The sequence below is a fragment of the Canis lupus genome, chromosome 8 (genome assembly GCF_011100685.1).
Source record: "Canis lupus familiaris isolate Mischka breed German Shepherd chromosome 8, alternate assembly UU_Cfam_GSD_1.0, whole genome shotgun sequence".
Classification (NCBI taxonomy): domain Eukaryota; kingdom Metazoa; phylum Chordata; class Mammalia; order Carnivora; family Canidae; genus Canis; species Canis lupus.
In genome coordinates this window covers 30,918,355-30,938,914 of record NC_049229.1, presented here as the reverse complement: position 1 = coordinate 30,938,914, position 20,560 = coordinate 30,918,355, and the positions used below count along the sequence as shown (strand labels likewise).

The window sequence follows — 20,560 nt, the reverse complement described above, 5'->3', positions numbered from 1 at the left end:
GCCTTAGCCTTTGTGGGTCAGGATCTGGTTTCCGTTCTAACTCTAGAAATCAAGATTTGTGGCAGTAGGACTATAAATCAGGTGAGACTTGACAGCCTGGCAAAGTGGCCATCTGCCAAGAGTGAAAAGAACAAGTGCTGGACATTTTTTTTTTTTTTGGAAACACACAAAACCCGACATTACCCATGTCACAGGGTGGACTCCTTGAAGGGCGTGCAGGCTGGTCACCGTTTGGGATGTTTGCTGGGCTCAACTACATGGTGGACTAGTCCTTCCAACCAGGAGGCAGGGGAGCTATCACCTCTGAAGGGGTGCAGGCTCCGCGAGGGCCGGAGTCCGAACACAGACCTCAGGGTCTGTACAGGACACGGGCAGCTGTGTGTGAAAGGGCCGATTCTTTCCCTCGGCTTCACAGGTTAATGCCAGACTTCAGACTGAAAACACCTCCAGGTAACAAGGCTTTCATTCAGAAGCCAGTGGGGTGCTCTCAGTGAGCTGAGAATGGTTTTTACCAGCACGCTCAGCTCTTCCGTACAGTGGGCAACATCTGCGTGGCCCCCATGTTAAATTTCTTTTCCAGAAAACTAGGAAAAAGCAACAAAACTCCCATAACTAGCCAAATTAAATTGAGGTCATTTGAGGGAGGGATTTAACCAAAATCAACGCCGGGGGAGCCGACGTTACCCTTGGTCGGTTTTTCTGGGCGTGTAAAGTGACAACTTTACAAAATAAGTCTATTCATAACATTCTCTCAGCGCTGCCTCCTGACAGGTCTGGTTTATTTTGACTGCGGCCGCGCTAACATGGAAGTGAGCCACATGCATTTTTAAACATTTTTCAGGGAAGCCATTAAGTTCCATCTCAGGCTGTATCCCCTACAGTGAGGTATTTGCTCTCCCAGGTCCAGACAAGCACTTCTTTGCTGGTGTTAATCTATGTTTTTTATTAAGCAGACCTGACACCCCAGTGTAAGAAGTTCTGCTCTGTGTAGACTGTATCTCCGGTGGGGCAGCACCCACCCCACCAGGACCTGAGCAGCAGGCTACCTTGCCCCCACTTAAAAGATAAAGACCAGAGCTAAAAGGCTGGGTGTTTCCAGAAACTGTATTTGGGGAAGTGGTGGCGTGGGAAGGTAGCTTGTGGTAGGCTGGCATCGACCAGGCCCTGAGAGCAATGGGGCTCACATCTTTGTTGTCAATGTTCCCATGTGGCTTTATGTGGCCAGAAGGGCAACTTGTGTGGAAGGGGGGACAACCGGAAGGGCTAGGAATTTCTTTATTAACAAAAGAGAGAGGCAGAAAGGGAGCTGCCGAGTTTACCATTTGTAACCTGAGAGATTTCCACCTTAGGTAGATTCTATCAAAGGCAGGGAATTATCACTGAACTTAAACGCAAAGGGAACATTGTTTTAAAATTTTTTGACCCTAAGAGGCTGAAATAGCTTGCCTTTCCACTAAATAGACTAGGGAAGAAACTATTTAAAAAGGCTCCCTGGAAAACGCATTGCTACCTGGTTGGATCAAGATCAGCAAGAGAAAAAGAAAAAAGAAAAAAAAAAAAAAAGCAGAAAGAAAAAAATAAATAAAAACGAAGCAGCAGCAAAAATGAAGAGAGAAGCCAATAGGAAGAAAAGCCAAACATCCAGAAAATCCATTTCATGCCTGTCTAAGTATTTATATAAAATTGGGCAGACTTGTTTAGGGCTGCACTGAGTGCTGGGATGGTCCAGCTTAGACATCTTTGCTCTCTGATACCTTGGCAACCATTTCAGGATATCTGGTAGATGCTCTGAATGGTGCCAGCCAGGCGTGCCTCAAGTGGAAATGGGGACTCCTCTTCACAGCCAGGATTAGAGTAAGCCCAAAACCATAAAAGCAGACCTTGCTAAAGAGAGACACACAGCTTTGAACTGGCAGGGCCCTTAGCACCTCGCTTGGTTCGAGGCGACAAGTGAATCTATAATCATGGGTGGTAACACCACGAAGAGGGTCCCCACCTTTGGATGCTGAGAACAATACCCCAAATATGTAGCAGTTGAATTCCATTTTTGAATGGAGTCCATTTGCTTCTTTCCACCTAAAGTCATCTTAAAAGCCACACTACCTCCCCATTGATGGGCATCCTTGGGGAGGCTTGTCGATATCCAAGGAATCCACCAGTTATTGAGAATGGAACAAGACCGTTCCCTAACTTAATGGGACTTCCAGGGATTTATTCCTAGACAACCACATCCATGTCTTCATATATTCCTGAGCTCGACTGATGTTACAAGGATATGGCATAAACTTGGCCTCTGCCTCTAATAAAGAAATCAATTATACCTCAGGTGCCAGGGCCTTTTCCCAGTAACTTTCTACTAAAGGCCCCAACCCTTGTCTGTATCATAAAGACTCCCACAGCTGGCACCAAAAGAGAAAGGTCTCTTTAAGAGTCAACCTGCTGCAGTAACTGAGCAAAATGCCTCACACTAAGCTTCCAATTTGCAGAGAGGGCCATGAATTTAGCCCCAGGCTGGATGCCACATCTAAATAAGAGCAAAGTCATGCTGGGCAAATGCCTCATTTCTCCAAAGAGAACCAAGGCTCCGAGACAATACAGGTTTGTCTTCCTGTGGGAAAGGAGACAAAAGCAGGTGGCAAGTGACTTGCCAACTGTGCCATTTTGTGGTGAAGACAATTCTTCAGGTAGAGATACTAGGTAGAGGCTTTGACCACAAAGCCAATTTCGGTGTTACTCTGTGTGCTGGAATACCTTGTTCGGTACAAAGTGGCAGAGGAAATAACAAATGCCATGGGCCGAGTGCAGGAAAATAGACCGTACCACTGTGACATTAATGAGGTGGCCAGGGGCAGAGCATTGATCGTTGTCCCATCACTCCATTTTTTTTTTTTAACCAAACGAACTCATTTGAAGTGGTGATAAATAGAGGGCAAATGGATATTCAAGCAAAAAACAAAAAAAAAAAAAAAACAAAAAAAAAACAAAAACAAAAAACCCCCAAAACCCAAAAAACCCCAAAAGCCCATAAATAAAACTCCTTTTCCTGTGAGTAGGGAGGGAGAGCAGTGAATACAGTCTTCTGTGTTAGCTGTCCCAGAATGGCTCTAGCTAGAGGCAGACCTTTAGAATGTTCCCACTTGCTGACTGCTATGCAGTAGTCAACAGCCAATGCTTCATTCAGATGTAAGCTGCCCCCGGGTATATTTGAACACTGCAGAATTAAGTACACCTTGGGAAAAAAAAAAATCTCAATATAGATTAGAAATTGGCAGGTTCCAACAGAATTGAAGTCCTGAATTTATATTGCATTTGTGACTTTATAATAGTGAGAGTGGAGGATCGCCATGTTTCAGGGTGGATTCATTATATTGAAAATCCTACTAAAAATCACCCAGGGGAGCAAGGTTGTGCCTCTTTGCTCTTGAAAAACTGAAGCTATAACTTAATACTGTGTACAGTATAGATTCAATATTGCTTATGTCTTATTACAGAAATTTCAGGTATGCACATGTACCCATGTATGTATGCGTACACATGCTAATAGAATACTATATTTGGGGAACGTTTATAAATTCAAGTGAACCAAAAATAAATAACAAATACCGAATAAGTCTTGTTGAAATATGGAAAAAACAGCTAAAAATAATCTTGCTACAGCAGTGGAGCTCTCTGATGCGAGTACAAAGGGTCTTATAATCTGGCAATAAACTCTATCATATCATTCTTGGCTGGCCAACTTCTCTGACCTCATTTAACCTTGTGATTTCTTTTTCATCTCGAAATATCTTTAATGAGACTTCTTTCAATGCCTTTTTTAGAGGAAAATATGATACCTGGCTCTGGGATCTGTTCTTTTAAGTATTTTCTTGAAAGCCTGGAAATCAGATTTCTTACCCTTTTCCTTTGACCAAACTGGACTTCATCTCAATTCTTAGTTACTGAAGTAAAATTCAGTAAAAGTTTTTTTGGAAAAGACTCTTGTAAGAAAATTAGGTATATAACTACTTTTTCTGCTTTCTAATGTGACAAATGATAAGGTTTGTAGAAAGAAGTTTTTGGGATACCGGCCCAACTACCGCTTTGGTTCTCTGTCAGGTTAAGCATCATACCTCACCGTTGAGGAGAGATGCCCTACAGGCAGAACAGTCCAGATAATTGAAGCTCCGCTGTCACTGAAACTTTATCCTAACAAACTTTAATGGAGATATTTCAAAGACACATTGCATACTTCCCCGTTCTGTTGAAACTTATCCACTGAATGCAATTTCTGCTTTAAAAATTATTGTTAAGAGCAGAGATTCATAACATTTCAGAGCTGGAAGCCCCCTGAAAAGTAATTCAAGAATTCCTAAGTTATGAGCTGTGGGCCACTGGGTAGTAAATCCCTATGTGCACTGCACTTTGTTCACAGATGAAATGCTGTATTGCAAATCAGTTTTAGATATATGCAGAGTATTAAAACTAATAAAAAAATAAATTAATTTACATGTTGCTGAATTCATAGCTCTTTTTGCCACTGTTTTTTCTATCAGGAGATTCAAAGTACAATTCTTGTTTCATGGGGACCCCAATTTTTTATATGTTAAAAACCAAGGCCTAAACTCAATAAATGATAAAGCTGATTGTTATTCTCTGCTTTGCTGAGTGAGGTTTTCATGGGCAGGATAGTAGATAGCCTCAGGAACTGTCATGCTCAAAGTCCTCTGCACGCCTCTCATGGTTAGAGTATTTCTGCCAATCCCATCAACCAGCACTTTGCCTTGCTACCGCTATGTGTTTTCACCTACTTACAGGCTTAACATTCTGTTCTAGAGTTTAGAATCTAGAAGCTGACTTTTTTTTTTTTTTAATAAGGGCAGTTCAGCGTTCCCATATTCCTAATAGCACCCTCTTTCCTCAAACCAAATAGCTTGTCTTCTCAACCTAAAGTTGAATTCTGTATCCTCATTATGCCCTTATGAGTTCAGCCACACAGGGGTTTTGAAATTTTAATCCTTTTTTACTCATAAGCCAGTATCTCCACTTTTAATTCAACAAGCTGTCTTTCTCAAGAAAAACTCATGCTTCATTAAAATTTGTAAATTCTAGATGCTCATGTGATAAAATTCAGTCCAATTGCAAGTAAACTTTATAAAAGTAACTCATCCTAATTTAGGGATTTTAAAAAGTAGAATGAGGAAGCCACATATCTGCATATTACGTTAAAATATTAATTTCAAATTTCTTTTCAAATTAAAAGGTCCTAGACAATTCCCTACTCTTGTATACATGCTGTGCATGTCAACATACTATGACAAAGCCTAGAGAATATATTCTAGTTATAGGTTAAAAATGATGTAACTTTAACAATATTTTCTAGACCTACTCCCAAAAGGAATTCAGAGTATCAGTAGAATCTTTGCTGTATACACCAATTTGAGGGCTCACATCATAGAATTCTTAAATTTTGCTGTAGGAAAAAAAAATTTTTTGCTGTAGGAGATGGTTTGATACTTGTCAACTTTGATGGAGAAAAAACTCAACCTTCTGCCAAGCTACAAAATAGCTACAGCTATTGTTTCAAAGTTAAGGGGCGGGTAGGGGGTGTTTCTGTTCATTCCTTTAGATTTAAGGCCTGCTTATCAGGCATCTTTCAGGTGCCATCCAAGAATTTTTTGAGAGTACTTTCAGAGCATCTAAGGAACTGCTACTAAGGGCTTTCCATTTTCAAAGAGTAGAGTTCTGTTAACACCACTTGTATGAATGATTCCACGCATTTGCTTAAGAAAAAAAAAGCCAACATTTTAGAGGCTCAGTGGTGAAATGATCTTAGACCCTGGATTCCTCTTCTTGAGTTGGTTTTGTGGTGTCACAACCAGTAATCTGAGGCCCTGTAGTGGGAATCTTTGGGGGAAGAAAAGATTAATAGTACTGCAAGAATACATTAAAAAAAAAAAAACACAAAAAAAACAAAACCAGAGTGTTTGATCAGTGACATCATGCAAAAAAAGACAACACCAGTCACATTTATGGCCAAGTACAGATTTGTGTAAAGGGGAAGGGGAGGAGTTATTAATTACTAAGGTTAAAATTAACATGCTCTGCCATCATTGCTTCAGGGAATAGATTAAAAGCAAATCTAGGTTATATGCCTCAACTCTGCATGCTTGCTCTCTGCTTCTTGTTCAAAGGTTTGGAAAACCAGTGCTTACAACATCTGGACACCAGAAGATGACTCCCCCAAACAGCTTCAGACTCCACCTCATTCTGGGGGAAGAAGAGAGAACATGCTACAAAGCAAAGATGTGGTTGTTGGATGGGGTGTTCCCGACAAGCCCAAAGAGGAAGCCACACACTCTCAGGAAAAGAGAAAATGTACACTTGCCTAAGCAACAAAACAAAACAAATGGAGACTCTGGAAGAAGATAAAGCCGCAAAGAACATCACAACAAGGTTGACAAATACACACTGTTAAATCTCTTTTTCCCTATTAAATCTCATTTTTATACAGTATTGAAATGAAAGCATTCTGATGCAGGGAAAGCACCTGGAGAGGCTTTTTCAATAATGCGAGTCCTTGTCACTGATGTCAGCTCTTATTACTCTACAGACGGCTCAGCCTTTGGGCAGAGCAAAGATGTATGTTTCTGCCTTCACATTATCACTTAAACATTTGGGCTTTTAAGAAGTAAATTAGGATGTTTTTGGCAGACTTTTATTGCTGCATTAATCATTGGTACATTTCATTTGTCCTCTTTTGTCAGTTTCTATAATGGCAAAACTGGGTGTCATCCAGTAGAAAATCTATTTTAGATAACTGCTATTTGACTTTATATTGTCATTATTTATGAAATAAGTTAGACAAGAAGCCAATATATACATTTTATAGAAATTGGTTGACTCTTACTCACAAGTTTAACTTCGAATCAAGCAGTCCTAAAAGGAAACTGTCCAAATCCTCTCATTCCATTCTATCAAAACCAATGACATCAACTATGGAAGTAATTTGACACCACTGAAGCAGATGCTTAAGCCAATTCAAGGGACTGTGGGATCAACCCAACCACTTCTAAAGTTTCTGTATACTGGGTTAACTTCTACTTTCCTACATTTTGTTTCTCCTCCTGTCTATATTTATACCTACATGTACTCAACCCTGAGGCTTGTCTGTGGAATTTCTACCCACATAGAGACTGAAGAGATGAAATCCAGAAATGAATTTAGATGGAGATTCAGAATTTGAATCATTTTTATGACACCAAGTAGGGTAAATCATTGAGTCCAGCAAGTGGCCAGGAGGGGATTTAAGAGGGTACAGATCCTTTTTCATTTTCCAATATATCCATAAAAATGTCCCAGTCGTTGTATTTAAGGAAGAAAGTGGAGAAACTCAGAAAAGTAGATGTTTGATGACAAAACTTTTCTCCTATCCCTTTCTTAAAAGACAACCATCAAATTGTCAACTGCTCGCATGCTTACCTTTGCTCACATGCCTATTCAGGAGGTGCTTCTTAAATTTACAAAATGAGATCTGCATCCTGTGTTTAACAATGGCAGGGCTGCTAACTGAGCATGGGTACCAGAAAAGCAATCCTAGTATGGAACTGCAAACAGCCAGGGTTTCATGACTGAGCAACTAAGCCCCACTCAGAGCATTGGTCCCAAAGCCACAGCAGTCACTGAACAAATCGTCAGGGTATCCTTTTACATCTTGACACTGCTAGCAACACTTGTCCAGAGGAGAAACAGGTCAATCTCCTGAAAGGGACTAACAAAAGATATTTTAAAACCTTGTCTACGAACTCCTGCCTTGAGCTGAACCACAGGCAAAGCCTGCTGCTGGAATTTAAAGGCTCCCAGATAAGAGGGCAATGTGGCTCTTAAATGTCATGGCACTCATTAGGCAAGGACTGGCATCATTAGATGCATAAATCCTTTCCATCGGGGCCTCAACTCAGCCCCAGCCAAATGCGTGACTGGTGCCAGGATTTCTCTGGGCGTGAAACTCTGAACTTTGCCTTGATCAAGCAAAATCTTTTTTCTTTTCTTTCTAGTGTTAGGAGAAGGGTGATAAATAATTAGGAATGTATTATGTGGTCCTAATTCTTAACTTAGTTACTTGATAGAAGAATGAGAACTGGAGTTTCTCAGCATTGTGACTCGCGGGGCAATTTACTGATTAGGGAATTGGTTCTTGTTTTCATTAAAGCATTCAATCTAAATGTCAAATGTAATAATACACATAAATGACCATTCAAAAAGCCCACAATTTGAGCTTACATTGCTAATTAGATGATTTTTTTTTTTTTTTTGTTAATTAGAAATTGGATGGTTTAGGCTCTCCTGGCTTCTTAATTATATTTGATTGAATCACCATGTGATTCAAGACAAGCTATTGAGGTTTCACCCATCCCAATTCCTGCTTTGCTTCACCTTCAGTATCTTCTTGGATTCCAAACTGTCACAGCCAGCCCCTGTGGGTGTTGGAACGTGGTGATATTGGTACTGTGTTTGTAAAATTGATTTACTGTGGTCTGTAATTACACATACCGATTTGAATTTTTGACTCGGTACTGCATTTTTCACTTAAACTGTACTGTTCTTCTCTGCCCCAGAGAAACAGTATTTACGTAATTGTACTCAACTCATCTATTTGGGTATTATAAATCAGTCCTGCAATAAAAGACTTTCAGAGACACTGCAGGCACAAGGTTCATGGCATTATTCAGTCCCTGGGACTGTTTTAGTTTACGGACAGGAATCGAACTGCATTCATTTCTTATTGGAGATGAGATGGGAAGGGCTGTCTGGAGACTGGATCCGGCAGTAAAGAGAAAGGGGCCATAGGGCCATCAGGAGGGCTAGGCAGCACCCAGAGGGCCAGCTCAGATCCACAGGTCAGCTCCCTTTGCTCCTTGTCAACTTCTGGGTCCCCTTCCACCTGTCACAACAACTGTATAGTGTGTCCTGTGTTCTCCTATTACATGTTTTATATACCATTGATCCTCTGTATTCACTGATTCCATATTTGTGAATTCACTGATTTGCTAAACTTTATCTGTAGGTCTCAAATTGATACTTGTAGCATTTTCATGGTCATTCATGGATGTGCTCAGAGTGGCAAAAAATTTGAGTCCCTTATGCATATGTTTCCAACTGAGGTTGAACAGCCACCCCTCTGCCTTCCTGTGTCATCGACTCTTGTCCCGTAAATGAGTGTCCTTTTTGAGACATGTTTAGCACCATGTTTTTCTCACATTGATGTTTTTCTTTGGTGATTTTGCTACGTAAAAGGGCCCCCCACATGCAGTAGTGCTGGGGTGCTGTCTGGTGTTCCTAAGTGCAAGAAGGCTGTGGTGTGCCTTACAGAGAAAACATGTGTATTAGATAAGCTTCATTCCGGCCTGAGTTATATGCTGTTGGCCTTGAGTTTGAGATTAATGCATCAACAATATATATGACATAAGATGTCTTTAAACACATATGAAGCAAAGTTATGTATCAATTGGTCAATGAAAATGTTGCGAGGCTTGCAGGAACCTAATCCTGGATCTCCCTCAGAAGCAATGATTCAGGATTTGCTGATTCAGTGTTCACAATGATTTTATAGAACATAACTATTGTAAATAGTAAGAACTCACTGTGTGCATATACTGATACAAACTCTTCACTCCACTTCCCGTCCTGGGACATTTCTGTCACATTTACCACATTTTTGCCTTAGGCTAGTGGTTCTTAACCTTGGCTACACAGTCAACCCTGCTGGAGCCTTTTAAAAAATCCTGATGTCCAGGTCCCCTTCCAATCCCTATAGTGGGGTCAGAGCATTCATACTTTTTAATGCACCAGAGTACTTCTAGTGGCTACCTAGGCTGAGAACTACTGTCTTGGGCTATCTTTTTGCCCGAGGGTTCTCCCAAACTCTGTCCCACATTCTGGACATTGCAAACTTCCTAAGGTTGGATGCCGTTTCTGCCTGGTCTTAATAAGATGCCCACAAAGAATGGGCATCTTGTTTCCTTTTCAAGTGGCTTTTAAAAGACAACATACAGACCATTGCTTCTCCTACCAAACAAGTCTTGTTTGCTTTGGATTCACATGTAGAATTCTGCTCCAGCTCTTCAGCTCTGGATTTTATCACTCTTGCCCTGCCCTCCAGGTAAAATAAATGACATTTTCCTTCCAGAATTCCAACCTGAATGATACCTGGGCAGAAATTTCTGAAGATTCCTTAGACACACACACATTTTCACTCTGAATAATAGTGCCTGCTTCTTACTGTGGCCATTTCATTCTTGCAGGTTAGGAAGAGAAGATCAGGGGTCAGCTGGAGGCCCTCTCTCAACATGAATAAGCTGCAGAAAGCTTTAAACACATTTTTTTCTAAGTCTGGAAATTCTGCTGGTGAAAGCATAACTGATTCACAAACAGCAAAAACTGTGCTCTAGATCCATGGACCAGCACCACTGGCATCACCTGGGAATCTTTCCCCCCTCTCAGAAAGGCTGGATGGACTCTCCCACCTTACCTCAGACCTACAGAACCAGGATCTGATTTTAAGAAGACAGGTGATTTGTGTGCATATCCAAGGTAAAGATACACTGCCTATATATATAGCCAGCTCTGACCTGCTGGCTTGACACCTGTTCTATTGATGTTGGGATAGGCATCAACTGCACAAAAAAGCAGCCTGCTGAAGTGAGAAGAATTTGGGATTTGGGTAGTAAGTCATATAAATTTCCTGTGCCTCAGTTTCCCCCAATGTTAGATATCAAAGGATACATCATGGGACTGATGGACAAAGTCAAATCATTTAATGTACATAAAAGGGTTTTGCAAACTAATATTAGTTATTAGTTTTCTGAGTAGGAATACCTCAGATGTAAGCCAACACCGCTAATGGAAGTACTCAAGTACTAGCCAATCTGATGACATTCATGGATAATTTTCAGCATTTTTACGTATAGTATGAAAAATACTCTGATTACTTGCTGGTGTTTCACAGATTTTCAAGAGATAAATTTCCACCATGGTCTATAACAAAAAGTATCTTCCTTGCTCTTCCAGAATCCTTACACTGACAAACTTTTCTCTGCCCTAATCAGAATCCTCTTCCTTTGATTCAGACTCAACTTTGTTTTTCCTTTCCTCTCACACATTTTTTAAAAAAGATTTATTTATTTTTGAGATAGAGAGAGGAGTGAGTGAGAGAATGCACGTGGGGGAAGGGCAGAGGGAGAGAATCTCAAGCAGAGCCCAATGCAGGGCTTGATCTCGTGACCCTCTGATCATGACCTGAGCCAAAATCAAGAGTCAGATGCCTAACTCACTGAGCCACCCAGGCCCCCCTCCTCTCACACATTTTAGCGTTCACATTTCATTTCTATTTTCTGGAGGGTCAGGGCATGTGAATCATCGTCATTATCATTAGATTTCAGTGCCCAGAACTCCTCATGAGACACTCTCTTTCTTTGTCCTGACATTAGTAAGCAACACTGATTGCCTAACATCCTTATTGAAAATTCTAAGTACCTCTATTATATTTAGAAATTCAAGCTAAGAACCTATTATGTGGCTGGATAACACTGGGTTCTTCATATGCAAAACAAGGGAATGGACTAGGTGAATTAATTAATTCATTCATCAGATATGTGTTTAAATGCCCACCATGTTCCATGCTCTAAAAGCTGAGGGTACAACATTTGAAAAAGCCATTACAGCTCTGTGGATGATCTTTCAGCCCCTCCCTGAGTCAACCTTCTATAATGCTATTAGCATATTTATGCAGTGCCTTTCTTGGACAAGGTATTTTCCCCACATTATTCATTTCTGCATAGTTTTTAAAAGTCTGTCTTGTAATACCAATTGAACAGCCAGCCAAGGGTGTCAGGGTAAAGCATCTGCCAGCTGCTTACCACAGGTGAGGTTTTGGTAAAGGGAAGGCATTAAATTATATCATCCTCCCCACTCCTGGCTCATCCCAATGCTCTCACCCCCCCACCCCCCGCCCCGCACATTTTAGGATCTCATGAAAGGGCAACTGGATGAATGAAAGCCCTGTTCCCTTACTCTGCTTCTTTCTCACCTGCCCCAGGCCTCATGCTGGGAGTACTATACTGTCATTTCCCCAAATGCAATCTTTAAAAGACCCATCCTTAAGAACCATCTTCATTCTCTGAAGAAGAGGCCACATGGCAATGAGCACAGCAGCAGCACCAGCTACCATTTGCCAACACTGTCAGGTACAGATAGAAATACGTTGTTTCATGTAGTCTTCATTTAATGCCTTTGGAGGTAGGTTCTATCATTACTCCACTCTCTCCATCCCGTCCCAAGACAAATTTTACAGACAGGAAGCTGAGGTGCAGAACTTGTCAAAGATCAGACAGCTAGGAAGGGGCAAGAGCTGGGGTTCAAAATCTAGGTTCTCTGACTTGCAAGCCTGCCTTCTTATGACCAACATTCCACTGCTTCTTGTGGCAGAAAAAACTTGTAGCCTTAGTCTCTCTCATTCTTAACGTGAACATTAAATTCCAAAACCCTGACCAAGTCCATTGGCTCTTCAGTGTCTCAGGATCTTATGTGGAATATAGTTCTAACAATGGTAATACCTCTTCTACCTACTTTTCCAGAGTTGCTGTGGGATCTCATTCATGCTGCCTGTCTCATCCTCATCCATCCATCCATCCATCCATCCATCCATCCATCCATCCAATATTTGCTAAGCATCTGCCCTGTATGCTGAGCATATGCTGGGCACTAGAAAGGATGATCAAGAAAGACCCACTGTGATGATATGTGGAAAACTGCTTTTGAAATGAAAGAAAAGGGAGTTGTTCCTTTCCTGGGAAAAGAGTTTAAGCTAACCTCCTCATTCAACAAACACCGAGTATCTCTATGCACAGGGCACTGTACTAGCCACTAGGGCTACAGATGTTGAGGAGAGTATAACAGGAGACAGGGCTGCACAGATGCAATCAGTACCTCCTACTCTGTATTAAGCCACCACCTGCTATGGTGAGAAGCACACAGCAGCTAGGAGCTGTAAGGCAGTGCTAATATTCTAAGTAACACTTTGCATGAAGGTGAAGAAGCACAGAAAAAAGTAAACATTTTAGATGATTTCAATTTCAATTAATTCACCACAGTATCTCAAGGACTAATGAGAGTTTTTGAGGAGGCGGTAATATACCAGGACCAAGCGCCTCTCTGAATCCCGGCCCTCCATTTTAGAATGACAGTAGCAGGATATTTATGAAAGTCAAAAAAGCTCTTCTCTCTTGCTTCCATGGTAAATAAATGTGCATGTTGTTTCCTTGGATATAAGTTAGTTATTCCATACAATCATTTAAAATCCATGAATCTGAGAGGCATGAAGATTCCCTATAACTGAATTAGAAATCACCTGCTCAACAACACGGAAAGTATCTTTTTTCCATTTGGGCTTTCCCCAAATGACTCACAAAGCTTATGGTTTTGGTCTTGTGTGGGTGGTCTGAGGGCAGAGTCAGGCAATCATCTGCATAAAAAAGCCAAACCAGGATCTTTTCATTTTAAATTAAATGCTGGAGGAGCCCCAGACTTAAGAGAAACAACCTAGTTCTTTTTTTTTTTTTTCCTTCAGAGAAGTAAGATAACCACAATGTTTCCCTAAAGGAAAAGCTATGCTTCAAAAATGATTCCCCTGAAGTGAACACTGCCTCACCAGGTGCCTGAAGGGATAGATATAGAACTTTTCATTCCTGAGGCAAGACCTCAGGAGAACTGGTCAAGAGCAATGCCAACGTTTTATTGAAAAGAAGATGTTGCTCTTGTTTAGGTGCCCAGTGGAGTTGGTCCTGATGGAATTTTAATGGTGGTGCGACATTTCTTGGGATCTTCCTCCAAAAATATTTTCAGGAGATCAGAAGGTATAATACTGCAATTTGTTTCCTCATTTATTTACTCCCTAATTATCTCAGAATTCCAGAACTTTAAACCAGGAAGGGAATTTAAAAATATGATTTAGGAATCATCTAATGCGCACCCTACTCTCCTCTCCTTGTACCCCTCCCCGCCGCATTTTATCAGTTACAGAATCAGAAGCTTAGAGAGATAGAGCAACCGTCCAAGGCCACTCAATAAAGTTGATACTGAAGCTAAGACTACACAGCCTTGATGTTTTTGGTCTTCGTCATTCATATTATATCAGCGGTTAGTCTTCATATCAATGTCATTGATAAAGAAGAACTGAATAATAGATCTGTGATGGAAAACAGATAATCCCTCTTTTAGCACCAGACTAATACACTGCAGAACCCAACTGCCAAGAACTACAGATTTTACAACAGCATAAACAGTATAACCCAAACACAGAAAGAACTGGGACCTCCAAAAATCGATCATATGCATCGGGATTTTTCCAGAACCAGGGCTGTTGCATCTTCACACTGTATCAGCATTTTCCAGGTCTGGGCACTCTGAGCATCTGTTCTTCTCCTACTAGCTGTCTACACTGTTTAGCCATCCACCACGCCAGACGTGCCACTGGGCCCTCTCATTTTTGCCTAACTGGTCAGAAAGATTGCCACCACTGATGTGAAATCAAATATTGTTTGTGGACTAGAAAAAGCAACACCTTCTTTAATCAAAGTCTTCACCTGTGGAAGACTTCTGTCCCTACCACAATTAATCCCGTTCATCAGTTTGAGTAGTATTTCTTTAATTTCATGGTTTTAATTACGACAATAAATTTATGCAGAGGTTTGCAGCTGGGATATCTATATGTAGGCAGACCTAGAAGCCATCATTTATATACCTAATTATCTAATGAATCAACTGATTTGTCATTTGAAAAGATTGCGCATTTCCCCTGGGATGCCACTATTGTCTGACCTGGGCCTTAAAGCTGGTTATTTATTATTCATTGACACTTTATAATTAGTAGATCTGCAGAAACTCATTTTAGAGCCTGAAAAAACCATTAGGGATCATTTAATCAATATTTCTGTCTCCATGGTCTAGTCCCCAAGTAAGACAGTGGAAACTGAGGGAAGATGGTTGACCGGCTGAAGGTTTCATCGTAAATGAGAAACACTGAGCTCAAGTTCCAGGAATCCTTCTACCCTGGCTCTTAGCATCCAAATGCAGCCCTTGCTTTAACAGAAACAGCCAATATCCTATTAGTTATCCCGAGTTATGGTAGGAAGATCACTATTAGGAAAAGTTCAAGTTTGAATAGGAAGTTCTAGGCCAAGGAAAATATATTTTAGATGGTCCCCATTAAAGATTTTAATTTAAAAGAAGCAGATTTGGGGTGCATGGCTGGCTCAGTCAGAAAAGCATGCAACTCTAGATCTTGGGGTGGTGAGTTCAAGTCCCACTTTGGGTATAGAGATTACTTTTAAAAAGTAAATAAAGAACTTAAGAAAAAAAAGCAGATTTATCTCCATTTAAAATCAATGGCTATGAGTAGCATAAAGTTTTATTTCACTACCTAATTCTCAAAGATAGAAATAGTTATGGGTAAGATATTATTTTTTAGTGGGAAATAGGCACTGTACAAAGAGATCTACATTACATGTCATTCATTCATGCATACATTAATTCAATAAGTATTTATTCAACATCTGTGATATGCCAGGCAGCACTGCAGACAATAGGAATACTGCAGTGAACAAGACCAGGCCCCTGACTTCCTGGGATTTATATTCAAGTATAGGAGACTGATCATAAACAAGTAAACAAATTAAAATCGACTTCCAATTGATGCAGATGTTCTTCTGTTCTTTCTGGAAACGCACTAAAATGACAGCAAACGCATAAACCCATAAGGAAAAGAATTCAGGAGAGATGACAGGAGAAGACAGTGAGTCAATATTTTGGAAGCTGGAAACAGAAGGACACGGGATAACTGACTTGGGAGACCAAAGAAAGGTGACATGTATGTCCACAGGGAGGGGAAGTATGACCATTCATGCTACAGAAGTCCCAAGAAGTTCTGGACTCAGAGACCAGGTACCTTTAAAGGCAGGGATGCAGGGAGGGGCCAAAATAGGAGGTTTGGTATAAAGTATATCTTTTTTTAAAAAAAAGATTTTATTTCTTTATTCATGAAAGACAGAGAGAGAGAGAGAGTGAGAGAGAGGCAGAGACACAGGCAGACAGAGAAGCAGGCTCCATGCAGGGAGCCCGATGCAGGACTCAATCCGAGGACGCTGGGATTATGATCTGAGCCAAAGGCAGATGCTCAACCACTAAGTAACCCAGGTGTCCTGGTAGAAAGTATATCTAAGACACAAGAAGACCCTTAGATTCTTTTCCCCTACCCCATAAAACCAAGTGACTATCATCTTAGCACCTTTCTCCTAAAAGCACTTAGAACCCTGGCAGCCAGGCCTAAATCTTCCAGGAAGAGACAAAGGATTTCTCTAGGGGAAATGGACTGGTCCTTGAGAAAATAATTATAACTGGTATTTTGTATGAACCCCCAACAAAAGCAGCCAGGCCACATGCCTACCTGATCTCTCTGTGGTAAAATGCACACATATAAGTTTTTACTGCCTTCCCATTCAATGAAAAGACTCACCTGAGAGGGTCCAAAACAAAGAGAAAAAGAAACTATAAGGAAGCAGTGTTGGGAGGACAAAAAGACTCTAACACTCAACACTCATTGTCACATCTTCAGGGCTTTTAGCAAAGATTTTGTACCCATGAAACAAGAACAGTATGCAATAAGAAAAGGAACATGCAAAGAACAAGAAAGGAACTCTTACAATTTGAAAATGTGATAGCAGAGATCAAACCTTATATAATAGGTTTGGAAGATAAAGTTTTAGAAATCATCCAGCAAGCAGAACAAAAAGATGGAAATAGGACAAGAAAAGCTAAGGAGATCACAGGATCATTAGAGAGGAGCTATTATGTGATTAAAAGGAATTCCTAAAAAAGAGAATGCAGAGAATGAATGAGAAGAAAATATTTTTAAGATTCGAAAAAAATTCCTAGAACTGAAGGAGAACAAGTTTTAGGGGCACCTGGTGGCTCAGTCAGTATAACATACGACTCTTAGTCTCAGGGTTGTGAGCTCAAGGTATACATTGGTCGTGGAGCCTACTTAAATTTAACTAAAAAAAAAAAAAAAATGAAGAACAAGATTTTAGACCGGGGCTGAAGTAGGATGCTAGAAGTCTCCAGGAGCAATATCTTCAAGAAAAAAACACTCAGACGGCTTTCACAATCACTCATGGATGACGATTAGTCCCCTCTTTGTAATATGAGGAAATCAAGGCCAAGAGAGGTTAAGGCATTTCTCCAAGGCCACAAAGCTAGTAGTCAGTGGAATTGGGACTGAAACCCAGGTTGGTCTGACTCCAAAGCATGTGCTCTGAACCATAACTGATATTGCCTGAGATCTTTCTGGACTCTGATTCGGTAACCTAGTATATTAGCGACCTTGCCAGATCTGTGCAACCAGTGCCAGTTCCTGAATTCCCCAGAGTATAACAAAGGAGGGAATGTTGAGAAGTGTTGGGTCATTTGCCCCAATTCTCCCTTCAATCCTAGAAACAAATTTCTCCAGCACAAAAGGAAGATCCCCCAATGCTGCTCTGTGACAGGCCTAGAACTTCTAGGGATTCCTCACAATCATCATGAACTGGTTTGAGGTGGAAATTCCACCAAAGTTTCAACGGGGCAGGCTTGGCATTGGGATTCTATAGATTCATTAAGTTGAAGAGAAATATGGGTATCAAGCAGGTTTTTTTCTAGAGTTTCAATGGCTCAGCCAAGGGCCCATTCAAATCTTTGCCAATCTGGATGATTCCACAGGGCTGAGTTAAGCTGATCTAAAAGAGGGAGGCAAAAAAGGCGTTCCTCTGCATCCTTCTTTCCCAAAGTCAGGATTCTTTTTTTTTCCCTCCAAAATCAGGATTCTTAATAAACTACCCTTTCAAGTGCTTTGTTTCTCTCAGTCCATACCATTTAGAGTGGCAGAGTGGTCACAGGGTAGGAAGATTTCTGGAAGTAAACCATTTACTTAAGATGATGAAGTGCAGTTGAATAAACACCAACCTGCAACCAAAAGCAATCTCCTGGGTCAAGGAATTTTAGCAGCCCCTTTGCTTGGAGTCATACCAGTTTGAGAGTTTGACCCCTGAGTGGATAAAGCATCTTGCTCCTAAGCCACTGCAAGGGCAGCCAAAAATCCAACTCCTTGGTTAAAGAAAGAAACTTCTCTTTTCTCTTGGCCACTTTGTGGCCATCTTTCCAGAGTGAAGACTCAGGAGGTAAACATGAAATCTGCTCGCTCTGTCATTTCAGAGCAAGCACTTATTTCTTGTGTTGACCTTTCTAAAAAGTTTGTTCTTGCAATTGCACAAGGATGGAAGGCAGTTCCCATGCAGACGCGTGGACGTGAATGAAGAGAGGGTCACGAGTGTGACCTCGGCATCAAGCCGTCCCAGTTGAATGCTCAAAGATAGCTTTTTCTCTGAGCAACTGCTTCTCCAGTACCCCATAATTAGCCTGCTCTCGGAACTGCATACAGATTGAGTGGGGGGAAGAGGAGCAAGAGAATAACTCTAAAAGCAGATAAAAATTATGCAGCTGTCTCTAGCAAGAGAGAGAGAGAGAGAGAGAGAGAGAGAGAGAGATATCACCCACAGAAAATTAGGGAAAGGACTGTGACCATACAAAGCTTCCAATTCTTTTTCACAAATTTCATAGATTGAAAAGAAAACCTTCAAGCAACACATCATTTGCTTCCAAGGCTTCTACCCTCTCCGAGTATTGACAACTCTTATTCCTTAACAACAGTGAGCTGTGCACCCAAACTACCTTGAGTTTAGGATCTGCAGCTCAGATCCAGCCTTAGGGACTGGCTAGCCTTAATCACATTCTCAGCTCACACCCCAAGTAGAGACACTTTGAGGAACCAAAACCCTGACTTTGAAGTTGAGCACACAGCACTTTGGGATTTGGAGCTACGATGCCAAAAGTCAACAAATGCACACATGTGGTCATTTTTACCCAAAGATGCCATTATTATATTTACAGTGAGCTCTGGCTTTTAGAGTAATATAGAACATTCAGTTGGGATATTTAAATTATCTGGCTAAACCTAGCAGTTAAAAACAATATCACAGGCACAGAATAATTTCTTGGATAATGACGAACATATGTGAATAATTCCCTTCCTCACAGCCTAGTTCCCTGAGGCCTAATGACTATCCCCAACTCTTCCAACTTCCCAGGCATGCCGCAGTCTTGAATGTACTCCCACTGCACCCAGTGGATACAGACTCAGGCGTTATTCTAGCCAAGCCCTTCTGTCAACATCACTCCTCAGCAAGCTCTGTCTCTAGTTCCTTAAAGAATTGGGAAAGACTGCACTCTCTGCATTTAGAAATGCAGCCCAGGTGGGATTTAGCCCAGGTGGGCACCCCTTGCCCCCCATCCAACAGCATACAAATGTGACTTGTTAGAGACAGCAAACCAAAACAAAAAAAAAGTCACCTAAAGAATTCCAGTTGACTAGAGGACTATTATACACAATGCCAAAAAAATAAAAAAATCGCCCCATAAAATCCTTTCAGTAATTTGTTATCTTAAAATACTTATAGATTATTAACTTTGATAGAAAAATCACAGGAACTGAGGACTTTAACCTGATCTTAAGAGTTCCTGCCAATTAAGATTAATTAGAAACCAAGATAATGTATACCCCAAATCATGGTTTTAGTCGATGGAAAAATGATTTGATTCAAATAAAGGTCATTTCAGGCAACTTTGAAGAATATACCCACCTTGTAAATGAGACTTGTCTATATGGTATGTTCTCTCCCTTATGCTTCACTCTGATACTAGTGATAGATTACAAGAGTATGCTCAGTGTCTTAATCCTTGCCACCACTATCCCTCTTTTGCTGAGAAGCTGAACTTCTGGGCTCTGTGAGATAGTGTCAGGTGCTGTCGCCATCCACTGATGCCACTCAGAGACTGCTCCTCAAGAACTGGCACTGAGAGAGACATGTCTAATTTTATTTTGACTTAGGTATTGCAAAAGTTGTTGGGGTGTGTGTGTGTGTGTGTGTGTGTGTGTGTGTTAATACAAAATGGGTAATAGCTTTGGATGCGGAGCCCCAAAGTGTAACATGCCCACTTCCATTGTGGAAATATTTGACTTAACGGCACAGGAATAAGACCAGTAATATGCCAAATGTTTACCAGATCTCTGAAAACAAAGAATCTTCAAACAGTCCACTTTTCTCCCCCAAAGAATCTCATCAAGACGATGCCACAATCACAAAGCAAGAGTGGCTCTCAGGTGGCCTGTGATGCAGGTGCCATGCAACTGAACCCGTCGATCCTCTGATGTGTTCTCTCTAACCCAGATAGGATAGCAAACCCACATTTGTAATCGTAATGTGCTCTGGGGTCTCATCATCACCAAGATCTTTAGCTAGAATTGTTGCCAATCGTCTTTTCCTTCTATATGGCAGAGACCAAGGAACTCATGATAGTGCCTTTCCTTTTTTTTTTTTTTTGTGCCTTTCCTATTAACACACTTTAATATCCTTCTAAATGATCAACTCACTCCCTA

General features: G+C 40.9%; 1 protein-coding gene across 5 annotated transcripts in view; it reads right to left on the bottom strand.

The window, feature by feature from the left end:
- SAMD4A (sterile alpha motif domain containing 4A) overlaps nucleotides 1-20,560 on the bottom strand; it is a 210,590-nt gene that overhangs the window by 50,169 nt on the left and 139,861 nt on the right. The window lies entirely within an intron of this gene.